This window comes from Microcaecilia unicolor, chromosome 3, assembly GCF_901765095.1.
Source record: "Microcaecilia unicolor chromosome 3, aMicUni1.1, whole genome shotgun sequence".
In the NCBI taxonomy this organism is placed as follows: domain Eukaryota; kingdom Metazoa; phylum Chordata; class Amphibia; order Gymnophiona; family Siphonopidae; genus Microcaecilia; species Microcaecilia unicolor.
The window spans coordinates 134,846,522-134,858,638 of NC_044033.1; the positions used below are offsets into that span (position 1 = coordinate 134,846,522).

Consider the following 12,117-nt stretch of genomic DNA (forward strand, 5'->3'; position numbering starts at 1 on the left):
CTTGAAAAAGAAATGTGTCTGTGTAGTTACAAATATAATCAGGTCTTCTGATACTAGATGGTTAGAAAGTGCAGTGGGTTGTGGTAAAAGAGGGAGCGCACACAAAAGTAACACCTCATTCCTTCAGCTACACGATTATGTTTCAGCGGTTTTTATTGATGATTAAACACTTTGAACAGAATCATTAAAGTCAAACATTTTGTGATCATAGTGACCCATCATATTCATATACGTACATCTTAACTGCATCATCAGTTTTTTAACATCATTTTCTCCCACACTACACCACCAGCAGTCATCTCCAGGTACGTACTGGGGGTGATGGGGGCCCTCTGGGGGTGAGATTCCTTTGCAAGTTTTGGGTGGGGCTTTGAGTCAGGGACTGACTTATCTGAGCAATGTGATCATGGGCTTGGGGAAGGTGATTAGGGATGACTGGGGGAGGCTTGGTAACTGGGGAGATTAGAGGGCTTGGGGAAGCTAATCGGGGATGGGAGGGATTGGACCTGGTCATTGATTGTACTGATGATTGGTATCTGTACTGATGACAGAGTATGGTAATTGTGTATGCAGGGTATGCCCCTTGCATTTACCACACAGGCTTTGCACTTAACTGCTTGTTAATTTTTGCGAAACTTATTTCACTGAATGTTCTATCCTATAAACAGAACATCTTTCCTGGGATAAAAAAAAGTTTGAGAATCCATTCGTGGACTGTTTCAGACACAGGTGAAATCTTTAAAATGTTTCTGGAGGCTATGGGACTCATTTTTGAAAGAGAAAAATGTCTAAAAAGTGGCATATAGAAGCATTTGGATGTTTTTCTCACAAAAATGTCCAAATCAGTATTTTCAAAACCCTTTTTTCAGACTTTTTCTATGCTGTGCTTCTGCAGTGCGTCCAAATCTCGGGGTGTGTGGTAAGGGCGGGATTTTGGCATTCCTAAGACTTGGACGTTTTTCAGCCATAATGGAACAAAATAAAACCGTCCAGGACTAAAGCTAAGACATTTTGAGCTAGACCTGTTTTTATAACTAATAAGGCACAAAAAGGTGCCCTAAATGACCAGATAACCACTGGATAGAATCAGGGGTGACCCCCAAATACTCCCCACCCACCACCCGCAGTGATAACTGATCCTCTCCCACCCCCAAAAAAATTTGAATAAAAGTATAACTTACCAGCCTCTATGACAGCCTCAGATGTTAAAAGTCAGGTCTATTAGAGCAGCATGCAAGTCCCTGGAGTAGTGTAGTAGTCACTGCAGTGCACTATGGAGTGGGGGACTCAGGACCTTATCTCCCTCTACCTGTCACTCCTGTGGTGGAAACTGTGACCTCTCCCAAACTCACCAAAACCCTACTTGTACCCACGTATAGGTGCCTCCTTCACCCATAAGGGCAGTTGTACAGTGGGGGGTAGTTGGTTTTACTCAGGGGACAATGTAAGGGAGCAAAGATGAGATTATACCTGGGAGCAATTTTATTTAGTGCACAGTAGTGCCCTCTAGTGTGCCTCATTGCTTTAGTGGGATTTCTGAGGGACCAGTCTACTAAAAATTCTGGCTCCTCCTACATCCCAATGGCATGAATTTCAACATTTTGCACTTTTTTTATTTTATTTTTCCCGAAAATGGGCCAAAAAAACAAAATGTCCAAAGCACAAGGCCTTGTTCGAAACAGTATTTTTGAAAAAAAAAAAAAAAAAAGATATTTTGCTTTTTCAAAAATGACCTCCTTTCCTATTCGGATTTTGGACGTTTTGTGCAAAACGTCCAAAATTGGACTTAGACGTCATATCAAAAATGGCGCATGTCTTCTTGCTGGACACTGTCATAAGTCCAAACTGTTCACAGTAACTTTTTCCATTGCTAGTACAGACTGGGCTGGAGGAGAGAAGAGAAGGGGTGTTCATAAGGGGAGTAACTTGGACAAGGTGCCCTTTACTCCTTTCGTCAGTGTCTCGGCAACAGAATCAACAATCTGATCTTGCACGGGGTTGAAGCTCTAAGATACTGTACCATAAACTGTTCCATGGGGGTCACCCAAGGAAAAGTAAGTTTGGAGGGATGAGACCATATCCTTCTGAACCGTCCCATGACACCAAGAGTGAACAGATGAGGTAGTTGCCATTTGAGTACTTCCCTTGTGGTTAAAATATGCACATTTTTCTAAATCATTTGTTCCCAAACCTGTCCTGGAGGAACCCCAGACAGTCAGGTTTTCTGGATATCCATACATGCATGCAAATCAAGCTCAAGCATATTCATTGCAGATATCCTGAAAATCTGACTGTCTGAGGTTCTCCCAGGACAGGTTTGGGAGCCATTGTTCTAGGTCCTATGTCAAACCTGCAAGAAAAGGACATTTATTTAATTAATTTTATCTCATTTGATATACCGCTGTAGGCCTGCACATAGGCATCAAAGCGGTTAACAGTAAAAACAATTATAACAGGAAAAGAGAGGCACAAGGGATCAAGATTGGGGAGATGGAAGGATTCTACAAACAGAATGTTAATATGTGTGTGTTGGGGGGGGGGGGGCTGTTTTGACATTTTCATCTGAAATTCTGCCAGACCTGCTTTCAGCAAGTAAGCTGTTGGATTCCAGCAAATTGGAAGGAATGTGCTGTGAAAAGATTAAATCCATTTTACTCATCATAACTACTCAGATGAAAAATACATTCTTTATATTCTGCAGTCAAGCCTGTTTAAAGTTTGATTATGATTAATGTCGAACACACAGGGCATTATAGAAATAGGTTTGATTTTCCTAAATAATGTGACTTGTTTGCTTTTATGCTAGGGTCATAATAGTACTAGTTCATCTTAAAAAGAATTTCAGCTTTTGGTATTGAATGGTGGCATGCTTAAGTTCTTCTTTGAGAGTGTATAAATACTTGTTGTAACCTAATACAAAATGTTTATTTTTACTTTTTTTTTTTTTTTTTTTACTAGAAATGTATCTCAGTAAAAGTCTCTTCTGCCAGTTGCTGTATCCACTGTACTAGATGTACTAGGATTATATTTGCAATGACAAGCAGCACCACAGTAGCCTAATAACATAAAATAGTCAAGAAGCATGGAATGGCACAAGAAATTTTCAAAATCGTTATATATCATTGGTTCCATAGGTCTTAAGCTTAAGCCCACCCACCCTGCTCCACAACCCACCCACCCCAAGACTGACACTTCCTATATAGCTTTACCAAATATACTACGTATCATAAATTAACCCCACCCTAATTACAACCCCATCATAGTACACCTGTTCATACCCATTTCAACAAATCAAGATGACTTTTATTCTCTGTAATAATTGTGGTTCTTTAGTTTCAAGACCAAGCTTCTGGAGACTTAAAGCTTGTCCTATCTGTCTTCAGCTTGCTAGTTTAAAACAGGAGCTCAGCAAAGTAAAGCAGGAATTGAATGCACTTAAAGCAACTTCTAGGACTGCACAAAATCATACTGCACAGAATCATACCAAATTCTCACCACTACCTCAAAGGATAATACCACCTAAGAATAGATGGTTCACAGTAGGCTCAGGCAGGCTTCGTTATGTGACACAGAAGCATCCGCCCTCACAAGTTTTGCCCCTACAGAATTCTTTTGCTCCACTACAGCACTGTGATGCTCCTGAAAATAAAACTGAGGCGGAAGAAAAAGAAAAAGCAAAGAAGGTGGAACAAAAAGATATGAAGGTACCCAAAGAGAAAAGACACCCCCAAATCACTAAAACCGAAACACATACTAGGAAATGTAGATGGAAAGCGATGACCACAAATGCTTGCAGTCTAAGCAATAAAGTTCATGACCTTCATGCCCTAATCTTGGAGGCAGACTTGGACATAGTTGCAATCACAGAGACATGGCTCAATGGTTCCCATGAATGGGATGCAAACATACCAGGCTATAATCTTTTTAGGAAGGATAGAGAGGGGCGTAAAGGTGGAGGAGTAGCTCTGTATGTGAGAAATGATATCACAGCGACTGAAATGACAGGGAACTGGGGAAAGGAAGAAGCGATATGGATCACCTTAAAAAGGCCGGTAAGCCTCACTTCGGTTATTGGAAAAGTAATGGAAGCGATGCTGAAGGAAAGGATAGTGAATTTCCTGGAAGCCAATAAGTTGCAAGATCCGAGACAACATGGTTTTACCAAAGGGAAATCGTGCCAAATGAACCTCATTGAATTCTTTGATTGGGTGACAGGAGAATTGAATCAGGGACGAGCTATGGACGTAATCTACTTAGATTTCAGCAAAGCTTTTGACACGGTTCCCCACAGGAGGCTCTTAAATAGACTGGATGGGCTGAAGATAGGACCTGAAGTGGTGAACTGGATTAGGAACTGGTTGACGGACAGACGCCAGAGGGTGGTGGTGAATGGAATTCGCTCGGAGGAGCGAAAGGTGAGTAGTGGAGTGCCTCAAGGATCGGTGCTGGGGCCGATTCTATTCAATATATTTGTGAGTGACATTGCCGAAGAGTTAGAAGGTAAAGTTTGCCTATTTGCGGATGATACTAAGATCTGTAACAGAGTGGACACCCCGGAGGGAGTGGAAAACATGAAAAAGGACCTACGGAAGCTAGAAGAATGGTCTAAGGTTTGGCAATTAAAATTCAATGCGAAGAAATGCAAAGTGATGCACTTAGGGAGTAGAAATCCACGGGAGACGTATGTGTTAGGCGGGGAGAGTCTGATAGGTACGGATGGGTAGAGGGATCTTGGGGTGATAGTATCTGAGGATATGAAGGCGACGAAACAGTGTGACAAGGCGGTGGCCGTAGCTAGAAGGTTGTTAGGCTGTATAGAGAGAGGTGTGACCAGCAGAAGAAAGGGAGTGTTGATGCCCCTGTATAAGTCGTTGGTGAGGCCCCACCTGGAGTATTGTGTTCAGTTCTGGAGGCCGTATCTTAAGGATGTAAAAAGAATTGAAGCGGTGCAAAGAAAAGCTACGAGAATGGTATGGGATTTGCGTTACAAGACGTATGATGAGAGACTTGCGGACCTGAACATGTATACTCTGGAGGAAAGGAGAAACAGGGGTGATATGATACAGATGTTCAAATATTTGAAAGGTATTAATCTGCAAACGAACCTTTTCCGGAGATGCGAAGGCAGTAAAATGAGAGGACATGAAATGAGATTGAAGGGGGGCAGACTCAAGAAAAATGTCAGGTAGTATTTTTTCACGGAGAGAGTAGTGGATGCTTGGAATGCCCTCCCGCGGGAGGTGGTGGAAATGAAAACGGTAACTGAATTCAAACATGCGTGGGATAAACATAAAGGAATCCTGCTGAGAAGGAATGGATCCTAAGGAGCTTAGACGAGATTGGGTGGCAAAGCCGGTGGCAGGAGATGGTGCTGGGCAGACTTATACGGTCTGTGCCAGAGCCGATGGTGGGAAGCGGGACTGGTGGTTTGGAGGCGGGGATAGTGCTGGGCAGACTTATACGGTCTGTGCCAGAACCGGTGGTGGGAGGCGGGGATAGTGCTGGGCAGACATACGGTCTGTGCCCGGAAAAGGACAGGTACAAATCAAGGTACGGTATACACAAAAAGTAGCACATGTGAGTTTATCTTGTTGGGCAGACTGGATGGACCGCGCAGGTCTTTTTCTGCCGTCATCTACAATGTTACTATCATTGGTTCCCAAACCTGGTCCTTGAGGCACCCCAACCAGTCAGGTTTTCAGGATACTCACAATGAATTTTCATGAGTTAGATTCACATGTAGTGGAGATAGAGCATGCAGTTCTCTCTCATGAATATTCATTGTGGGCATCCTGAAAACCTGAATGACTGTGGTACCTCCAGGACCAGGTTTGGGAACCACTATATATTTCATCCATTTAAAATAGAACTCTTAACTGGAAGGTTGTTTTCTTTGAGTTGTTTCTTCCATTCTATATGTAAAATTTACAGTCTGTCTAGCAAAAAGAAAATAGCCAAGAAGATTCCAGCCATACATTCATAAATTATATAAAACAATGTAACATAATAACAAACAAACAAAAAAAGCAACACTGGGCCTTCAAGACTAAGACAACAGGAGTATTTTATTAAAAAATGACCCGACACGGGCCGTGTTTTGGCGTAAAACAACGCCTGCCTCAGGGGTCCACCAACAAAACATATAAAAACATATAGATTATCACAATTAATATTTAAACAATTAAAATTATTAAAAATATAATTTCAAAAAATAATATTAATGAATAACATTTGTAGATTATAACGTAATAGAGGATGTCATAGGAAAGCATCACTTTGAATCTTGTATATACAGAGGTATTAATGTAACTTTGTATTGACAATAGAGAATTAAAAAGCACTATTGTATTTGATAATATATCTAGCAAAAGAATGTAGTCTATATGTAATAAAAACATATAAAAAACATAGATACATATATATTAAAAATACTCAAAATCAGACATTCATAGATCAGTTTGATATTAAGATTAATAATAATAATAAATAATACTAGAAATGAATATTTTAGAATGCATCCAAAATTCTCAATACAAAATGACTTACATTCAGATGTAATGTCCAGGTGTAGATATGTGTCATATTTTAAGGCTTAAATAATTGTGAAACAGATATAATCTTATTGTTAAAATTATTTGCAATAGTAAATCATAATAATCAGTTTATCAATTTTTAAAAAATCTTATTTATATCTGATATGAGTGGAACTGTATATAAAACCATCTATTTAAAATAATGGTGACGGCTGGGAATAAAGATATATAGTGATTATGTATATATCTTATATAAGGGTCTTGGAAAAAATGACTAAAAGTAAGGTAGACTGTTACTAAAGATTACTTAGATTCTTACCAGGGTGTACTTGCAAAGTGTGCGCAATATATATGCATCTAATAGCCTATAAAAATGTGGAGCAAAGATTTAGCTAGTAGTGGATACATCATACATGATCTTTATTTTAAATGTAATCTCTCATTTTAAAGGATACTTCTTTCTCTGAACTCGCGTGACTACATTCTGTGGGTGGTTGGTCCAAAAAATAAGTTTGTTCTTTATTATAATTGTGCCACGTATACCAGCTATCTTTGCTTAAGTGCTGAAACACTCAAATTTACCAATATATTACCAAAATATATGTACTGGCTTATCCTAAGTTGTCAAGCTAAAGTGCTAAATATATAAAATAGGTGCTATCTGATGTTATAATTAAGTTTCTGCTATAGACGTGTGTCATGCTTGCCTTTGAAAACAAGAGAAGTCTTTTAAACAAACGTTCCTGTTGCAAAAGACAGTCGTGATGTTGGAAGTAAACTCCTATATTATCATCGATCTTAGTGAAAAAAGATTAGAAAATAGGCAGAGATGCCTCTTGCTGGTCTTTTGTAGCGGAAAAAAGGCGCCAAAACCAAAAGTGGAGGTGACTTCAGAACGGACATTCTGACGTGATTACGAATGAGCACAGTGTAATCAGCTGATATGTTATATTGTTAAGCTGGTCAGTGCACACAGTCTACGTGTAGTTTTGAAATATCTGCTCTATATATGAATTTCAATGTGTGTTTTTGATTATAAATCTAAATGATTCTTGTTCTTATTGCATGACTTTTCTCCATTAGTGAAATGTAGTCATAACTGCTAGATAATTAGAGATATCCAATTTACAAGTATAGGCGATTGTATTTTAGTTGATACACACAACAGAAATAAAATCTCACAATAAGTTCCTGTGCATAATTCAAAAAAATATATGTTTGATCAGTAATGTTGAACAACAAATATGAAGTCTAATGGAAACTTCTCCCTCATAAATAGTGAAATAAATAAGAATAGATACTGTTGCTGAATGTTCATTAATAGAGGAATATATAAGAACAGGATGTATATTGACAAAAAATAAATACAAATCAAACTAACAAATATATCAATTTTACTTTAAGAACTATGTATATCCGTATTATTGGTTGATTTGGATGACACATTCATTTAAAGAGAATGTTTAAAAAATATATAAAATGTCCTATTTGAAGAAATAATTAATTGATCAGTTGAGTTATAAAAAATCCGTTGTAAAAAATTAATTTAAGAAAATCCAATTTAAAAAAATCAATTTTAATGAAGTGCTCTCTAGTGCAGGATATTAATAAAGATGAAACATATTATATCAACGGTGATAAAATTATGCTAAATAGATACTCCTTATTAAGCATTTAAAAATAAGAAAAAACAGTCAAATCCAATTCAGCATTTAGTCCTGCTGGATAAATAGTATTGAGTTTGACAATAGTTCTCTGTTCATGTCTTAGCAGAATTGAATCCAAATTTCCACCTCTCCAATGTTTTGAGAAAACTTTGAATGCACAGAATCGTAGATCTTCAAAGTTATGTGACTGCTCAATGCAATGTTTGACCAGGGGAGCTGAAATATCCCCTCGTCTAATGCTGCTCCTATGTTCAATCATTCTGGTTTTTAATTTGCGAATTGTTTTGCCTAAGTAAATTAATTGACAGGGACATATGATTAAATATATCACTCCTTCTGTATTACAGTTCGAGGAATGATTTAGCACATATGATCTCCTGGTGCAAGGATGTGTAAAAGCAGTGATTGACATAGACGACGCACAGACTGAACAGGAGCCACAGGGTTTATGTCCAGTAGGCTGCTGAAGAGGTGGTTGTATAGGCAGTAATGCAGATGGTGCGATAATTTCCTTGATATTTTTGTTTCTTCTGTGGGCCACAGTGAGATGTTTATCTTTAAAGCAGTCGTGATGTTCCAAAATGTGCCAATGTTTTCTTAATATTTTTTGAATGTCTGATGAAAGGTTAGAGAATCTAAGACTGTACACTATATCCGACTTCTTGCGTTTTGGATTTCCTTCTAAAAGCTCATCCTATTTGCCATTCTGGCCCTATTGAGTCCTTTTCTGACACTCTCCTTTGGATAGCCTCTGTTCAAAAACCTTGTTGCCATAGGTGTTGCTTGATTTTCGAACTCGGTATAATCACTACTGTCTTCTGAGTCTAAGGAATTAAGAGTACGGTAGATTCTGTTTTAGGCTTCTATTGTGAAAACTTTGGAAATGCAAAAAATGATTTTTATCAGTTGGTTTTCTGTACATCGTGGTGGAAAAATTGTATGTATTTTTCTTTATAAGGATATCAAGAAAAGGAATTTTATTGTTGTCATGATGCATGGAGAATTTTAGATGCTGATTAAGACTCTTCAACCATAAATGAAATTCGTTTAGTCTAGTGATGCTTCCTTTCCAGAGTACTAGAACGTCATCTATGTATCTCTTCCATAGTTTTAGTTCTTCCTTAAATGGATGATCTTCTAAATGTTGATATTCAAAATAGGCTACATAAAGTATTGCAAGGTGAGGGGCCATACTTGCTCCCATTGCTGTGCCTCTGATTTGTTTATAGAATGATTCCTGGAAACAGAAGAAATTTTCTTGAAGTGCTATTGATGCCAACTGGATAATAAAAATACAAATACATCTCCTATCCCACATATATCATAGACCCACCCCAAAAGACACCCAAATACCTTCCTAAATACAAGCCATTAAAATTCAAAAAAGTAGACAGAGAACTGTTCCAAATATGCACGCACACAAAAACAGGATGCTCTAGCGCAAGAGCTCACGTCCTAGATTCTTAATCCAAATTTAACCTACTATATTCCCCAAGTGATCACCCGGGGGGAGGGGGGATGCTCAAAGCAAACCTGGCTTGCAGTGTTTCCTTTAGACTGACCTTTTGCAGTCTTGGCAATCCATAAACCTTGGGACAACTAGCTGATGAGCAGTTTGTGATCATAATGAACACCCTGACAAGTACGAGTCTCAAAGATACTGCAGGCTTACCTCCATGCAAAACCTTAAACAATGCTTGTAGAAGGAGGCACAGCACAGCACTGATTTCAGCTGCTCTCTACCTGATAAACTGGAATCTAACTACCACTAACATCATGCATGACTAACAGCACTGAGAGTACCACCTCATTCACCTCAAAGGAAGGCAATTAAGGGCTCCTTTTTATCCACCTGAAGTGCTCAGTTTTAGAAACATTTACAACCAATCAATTTTGCCTCATTCACTCCCCTGCCAATTGAAGTCAAACAGCAACCGACCTTGAAACCTCTAATAGTTTTCCCACTGGAACAGTAATCTGCAAATTGTGTGCAAACATGTGAAACAAAATAACCTTTACCTCAAGCAGTGCAGCCAGTTGTTGCATATAAAGGTGAAAAAGTAAAGCAGACAGTTCCAGACCCTGCAGCACACCCAATAACACTGGTATCCACCCACCATTCCACAAGGCCAAAGGTTCTACTGAAGTTAGAAAGCCACATGTCGAATTGCTAGTGAAAACCAGTGGTCAGATTCATTTTGTAAGATTGTCATTGGGACCAGAGTAGGATGGAATAATCTTGGATGATCAGACCAGTGATTGAAGCCACCTGCAGACTGATTACCACTCCCCCCCCCCCTTCGTCCCCAATATATAATTTGAACAAAATTGCTTCAGGAGCATTTCAGCTAATCTGTGTTTTACCTGTTATCATGAATTGCAAGTAACCCTCTGAGCTGGTTTTCAGGAAGTATGTGAAGGCTCTTTTTTAAAATAAAAAGGAGGCACTTGTTTGGCAGAGCATTTCAAAACCAGTGCTTGGCAGATGGGGCTCAATGCAGGTTCTTCCACTACCTCTGAAGGCCACGCTGGTTTAATAGCTCTTCCTGACTCTCTCTGTTTAATTTAGATTGCCATTCTCTTTTCAGATTGAATTGAGAAAAGTTCAATCACAAATCTGGAAACACCAGTTAAGTGCTGATTCATAAAACCCTGCAGTAAGAACTAAGGAGCCAAAGCTTAAAGGAAATTAGCACAAAAAATTTGGCCCTGGCACGCTCAAACTAATGAGCATGAATTTTACTGCTGCCTTAAAATCGCTGCAGCAATCTACAGCTCAGTGCTAAATGTCAACTTTCCTGTCAGTGTCTGAGCGGTGATTGGCTCAGGCACTTGACAGGAAAAGTTGACATTTAAAAAAGAAAAAAAACAAAAGCATGCTGCAGCAATACGTGCCCTGAAAAACATCCCTGAATCTGACATCCCTTCCTGTTCCACCCCCAAAATATATCCCTGTTGTCTAGCAGCACCCACCCTGCCCCCATGTAACCAACCCAAACCCCTTCCTCTAATATAAAAAATAAAATGAACCCCCCCTGACCTGACCCCACTTCCCCTAATATCCTATATAATAATTCTCACCTCCAACATTCTGAGGCTGCCTGGAACCATTGTTTCCGCTGGAGGTGGTGTCCCTCATGAAGTAGATAATAGTGACGTCACACAACCCACACCAGATTGGCCAGTAGAAGGGAGAGGGGCGGAGCCACGATACAGGGAGCAGTGAATCAGCACAACACTGGGAATGCACAGCAGCAGGAATAGAAGCCTCTCTCACACGGTTACTCTCACATACACTCTCTCAAACATACACACTCAGAGGAAAACCTTGCTAGCGCCCGTTTCCTTTCAAACAGAAACGGGCCTTTTTTACTAGTATATATATAAAAAAATACCCTAGTGTTCTAATGACCCCTTCCCCCATTCCTCTTATATTGAAAAATACTGTGGTTTTCTAATGACTGCCTCCCAGCCCTTCCCCCGTTGCAAAACAGTACTTGGTAGTCTAGCAGGAGCCTATCCTGACCTCCGTACCTCATGCGAGGCAAGAGTGATGCCCACTCGTTCTTGCCTTTGGGCACTGTCATCTGTAAAATGGCAAAATACTAAATCAAAATCAATCCCACAAACAAAATTAAATAGCTAGCTTGGTAGACACTCTGAAACCAGTAAAAATTGTCAAAAAATATAAAAAAAAATGTCAAAAAAGTATATGAAAGGAAGTAAGGAAGATTCATTATAAAATGTACAACAGCCAAGCATGGCTTTAGTGATAAACACTGACAGATTTGGCTCACTTATATTGTTGTATACATCATAAAACTTCCCAACATTTCCTTCACTCAACTTTTTAGCAATATTTTTAATATACTATTATTCTGTAAACCAACAGGTTACCTAGGTGACTGACGAGTGCA

General features: G+C 39.1%; 1 protein-coding gene across 1 annotated transcript in view; it reads left to right on the plus strand.

Moving 5' to 3' along the window:
- FH (fumarate hydratase) overlaps positions 1-12,117 on the plus strand; it is a 160,299-nt gene that overhangs the window by 95,185 nt on the left and 52,997 nt on the right. The window lies entirely within an intron of this gene.